Source organism: Balaenoptera musculus, chromosome 10 (assembly GCF_009873245.2).
Source record: "Balaenoptera musculus isolate JJ_BM4_2016_0621 chromosome 10, mBalMus1.pri.v3, whole genome shotgun sequence".
Taxonomy (NCBI): Eukaryota; Metazoa; Chordata; class Mammalia; order Artiodactyla; family Balaenopteridae; genus Balaenoptera; species Balaenoptera musculus.
In genome coordinates, this window is record NC_045794.1 from 53264481 (window position 1) to 53269411 (window position 4931).

The window sequence follows — 4931 nt, forward strand, 5'->3', positions numbered from 1 at the left end:
CATTGGTAAGTGGCTGTCACCTTTAGGTGTGGGTTCGCATGAATTCTTCCCTGCAAAGACTTTTCTTGCCCATCCATGGTACTGGACTGAATGTTGCTCCCTTTTTCCAGAACCTCTAGACTGGGAATATCTGCAGGGCCCCTTCAGATCATTTTGAAGACCCCTTCAGGGGTTCATGACCTCCCCAGGTGAAAAAGTTTTTAAGGAGTGTGAATTCATCTTTCCATCATTGCTTGAGGCAGCACCATAAATTGTGACAGTCATCGAGAGCCAATGGAATACAGCATCGTATGCAAGCTCTGTGGATGCAAAACAGATCTGACTAGGTGCCATCAAAAACAAGGAACTGGCCACTAGTAACTCTGCTGAGGTCTCGGGTGCTGGGGAGCAGGGCGAGGAGAGGAGGGGAAAGAAGTCCTGTGGGGCTCACACAGCCGGCCAGCTCCTCATCTCAAAGACAGAAATGAGGTTTGGCTTCATTTCAGCCCACTGATTGCTTTACTTCAAATTACCCTAACTACTTAGCATGGTAAATTAAGTTGAAACCCCCAAAAGTTTGCAGAGGATGTCATCTAATCTGATTAAAAGGAATATTCCCGTCACAAGCGAGGGAGGAAATGGAAATTACTCTGAGTGCACTGCTATTAAATAATTTGCATAGACTTGCATATGCTATGCATCAGAAAAGCATATGCTATTTAGATTTAATGAAATAATTTTCCCTCTCTAAAGACTGCTGCAGTCTCTGTCCTTCCCTATCTGTCTTTTTCTTTTCTCATCTACCTCTTTTTGAATGTTAAAATTATTTCATGGAAAGAGTATATGGCTGTGCACAAATTACATGAAATATGCTAATAATCTCCCTGCTGGCAGGGCTGGGAGGTCCTAAAACTGCATTGCCAAACTTCCCATGTGCCCTCCCCCGTGTCCCCCTCACATAATTAAAGGCTCCCTTAATAGCCTTTAAAAGGTTCAACTTGATTCATTTGGGGCTTCCATTGATGGGGGAGGGTGGTTAAAACCAATCCTTTGGCTCTACTTTCCAAGTGATGTTTTCCTAACAGTAAGGAATTGCATCTAAATCAAAATGAAAATGAAAGGAAAAAATCACCAACAAGCTCATGTCATCCCTATCTGTTGAGTCTATGATGCTGCCATTGTGGTTGTACATGTACAATAATCATCCTTGAAAGATTTTTGTGCCTGCTCTGCTTTTCAAGGTTCAAAACCCTTGATGAATGTTGGCTGCTGTTAAAGCATCACCCCCATTTTTATCAATGGAGACAAGGAAGCCCCGCTAGATGATCATGATGCCTTAGTGGCAGGGGGGTTGGATGGGGGATGAAATCTATCTATATTTATATTCTCTGTAGATATACACTAGTTTGGGGTAATATTTTAGCAGATCTCATGTTCAGTTGTAATGTAGCCAACAGAGGAATTCTAGTGAATTCCCCAACAAAATTACATTAGGATCAAATGTGATCGTTATAAACACTATCCAGATGTTGGGGATGGACTGGATATAACTCTTTAAGCCCCAAATTACAGTATAATAAATGCAAGCATGGGGATCTGCCAATACATCTGAACTTCATGTCGGAAACCAGGTCTGACCTTAATTTAACTCTATAAGGAACTAAGAGTTTCCCCACTTGTATAGTTAGGATGCATCCAAAGATCTCCAAGTGCTACACTGTCACGAGTTTTATCACTTACTTGAAGAATGACCATATTGAATTCTGGCATCAAGCCAATCCTAGTGCAAGCATTTTATTAACACATTTAGAAAGGAAACAGAATTGCGAATAGAAATAACTATTGAGGTTATGAAACAAACCTGTGAAATGAAATACAATACAATATTAAGATCACATTTGTCCTTGGTAAATCTCAGGGAGTTAAGGTGCTATAATAAGCACTAAAATATTTTACTATATAAACCAGGGATGCAAACTAGCACAGCTCACAGAGAAAGCAAGGAAAAACTTCATCCTCTGCCCCTGAAATTTTTTTTCTATACTCAGGGCTGATATAAATGGATAACTTTGTATTATAGCTCAAGATCAGTACTGAATGTATTCTAATTAGAATGCTGGTGGTTATGAAGGAAGATGAATATTTCAAATATTCTAGTGTCAATTTTTATTTAAAAAAGCAGGCACTCTGGAAAGCTAGACTCCATAGACAAATCAAGCTGTTAAATAGTAAACTACAACATGCCTACTAGCTGCATGATATTGTGTTGATGTTGCTAAAAGAAACAGAAAGTAAAAGGAAACGATTTAAGGAGTGCCAAGTATGCATCAAGTTCTTTAAGAAATATATGTTTTTTATCTGGATATACCAAACCATAGAATGGTCTCTTCCCTGGAGAAACTTAATATACAGTGCCAAAGACATGAGATATGCAACCCCCCCAAATTCAGAAGTTAAATCCCAAACAAAATAATAGGTGTCACAAGTCAGCATAAGTACAGCTTTGAGGGGCTCTGGGTATCTCCTGCCACCAACTTTCCAAACAACAACAAAACAAGCTATCTGTAGCAGTCAAAACGCATTGAAAAACACGTGAAATCAGCTACCAAAAAAAAAAGCATGTGAAACCTACAGCATTATATTGTTAACTAAGAGTATTTTTTAAAATCATACATTTGTTTGCAAAAAGAAATTAAAGACCTAGCACCATCACATTTACATGGTCTGTGACCTCTTCCTCTGCTCCTTCCCGACCTCCTTCCCCAATATTTTCATCACTCAGTTATGACTTTGAGGCAGACAAAGAGTACAAAGGAGTTTCAAGAAGAGAAGTTTGTTTGAGATTGAAGAACTTGGATGAGCCAGCACCGTGAGCTTCAAGATATTCTCAGCAGAACAACCTAAATGTCCATCAATAGATGAATGGATAAACAAAATGTGGTATATCCATACAATAGAATATTATTCAGCCATTAAAATGAATGAAATCCTGACGCATGCCACAACCTTGAAAAGATTATGCTAAGTGAAAGAAGCCAGACACAGAAGGATGCACACTGTATAATTCCACTTGTATGAGGTATACTTAGAATAGGCAAATTCATAGAGACAGAAAGTCAAACAGTGGTTACTGGAGGCTGAGAGGAGGGTGGAATGGGGAGTTATTGTTTAACTGGGACAGAGTTTCTGTTTCAGATAATGGAAAATTTCTGGAAATGGATAATGGTGATGGTTGCACCACATTGTGGATGTACTTAACACCACTGAATTGTACACTTAAAAATGGATTAAATGGTAAATTTTATACTATGTATATTTTACCATAAAAAAAGATGTTCTTAGGGGAAAAGCCAGTGGAAGCCAAGGTGCCTGGCAGTGATAGGCCTGGAGTACACAAGGGAAAGATGAGTGAGTGTGGGTAGAGCAGGCTTGCGGAAAGCTGATTTCCTCCAGGGTCAGTCAGGTAACTGTGTAGAAAACGACAGGGTGTAGGGATTACTGTGAGAACTTAGAAGTGCCTGACCCACCTAAAGGCAATATTCAGTTAAAAAACAAAGCAGCTCTTTGCCGCATCTGCTGCAAGAATGAAGACCATTCTCAACAATCAGACTGTCGACATTCCAAAAAATGTCCACGTTACTCCGAAGGGACACACAGTTATCGTGAAGGGCCCCAGAGGCACCCTGCAATGGGACTTCAATCACATCAATGTAGAACTCAGTCTCCTTGGAAAGAAAAAGAAGAGGCTCCTGGTTGACAAATGGTAGGTAAATAGAAAGGAACTGGCAACTGTTTACACTATCTGTAGTCATGTATAGAACATGATCAAGGGTGTTACAATGGGCTTCCATTACACATGAAGTCTGTGTATGTTCACTTCCCCATCAATGTTGTTATTCAGGAGAATGGTTCTCTTGTTGAAATCTGAAATTTTGGGGGTGAAAAATACATCCGCAGGGTTCAGATGAACCCAGGCGTTGCTTGTTCAGTATCTCAAGCCCAGAAAGATGAGTTGATTCTTGAAGGAAATGATACTGAACTTGTGTCAAATTCAGCTGCTTGCTGCATCGCACGGGGAGATCAGCTCAGTGTTTTGTGACCACCTAGAGGGGTGGGGTAGGGAGGGTGGGAGGGAGGGAGATGCAAGAGGGAGGGGATATGGGGATATATGTATACATATAGCTGATTCACTTTGTTATACGGCAGAAACTAAAACAACATTGTAAAGCAATTATACTCCAATAAAGATGTTTAAAAAAAAAAATTCAGCTGCTTTGATTTAGCAAGCCACAACAGTTAAAAACAAGGACATCAGAAAATTTTTGGATGGTATCTATGTTTCTGAAAAAGGAACAGTTCAGCAGGCTGATGAACAAGATCCGAGTGGTCTGGCTACAGAAACAGAAAGATACCAGATGATTCTTCAGACTCATTTGTGATATATTAAAGATTCAATAAAAGCTCTTTTGATTTGGGACTTTCTCTTAAAAAAAAAAAAAAAGCAATCACTGCACAAAGCATCTTCAGGGCAAGGGTACCAATTTTTCACTCCTATTATCAGCCATCAATGTGATGTTAGAACTAAAACAAACACTTCTTATGGGTCTTCTACTTCTAAGCATATCTTACCAGAAACTGGAGATAGAACTTGGGGAGTGAAGGAGAGAAAAGAAAATGTGTAACAACCAAACAACCACCACCATTTATAGTAAGCTTACTGTGTCCTAGGTAGGCAGGAAGTGTTTTACATATATTTTCTTATTTAATCCTCACAACCACCTGTGAAGTAGGAACTACAACTAACCCCATGTTACAGATGCAGAAACAGAGGCATAGAGAGGTTAGGTCTCTGGCAGGTAGACAAGTGGAAGAGCCAGCTGGCCGTCTGATTCCAGTTTAGGGTCCCTGCCCTCAAGGCATAAGAAAAAGGGTAGACCAGTAATCCTCAAACT

General features: G+C 39.8%; 1 pseudogene; it reads left to right on the forward strand.

Annotated features, from left to right (window-relative positions):
- The first annotated feature begins 3563 nt into the window (after positions 1-3563).
- LOC118902787 lies at positions 3564-4418 on the forward strand (annotated as a pseudogene).
- Positions 4419-4931: the final 513 nt, after the last annotated feature.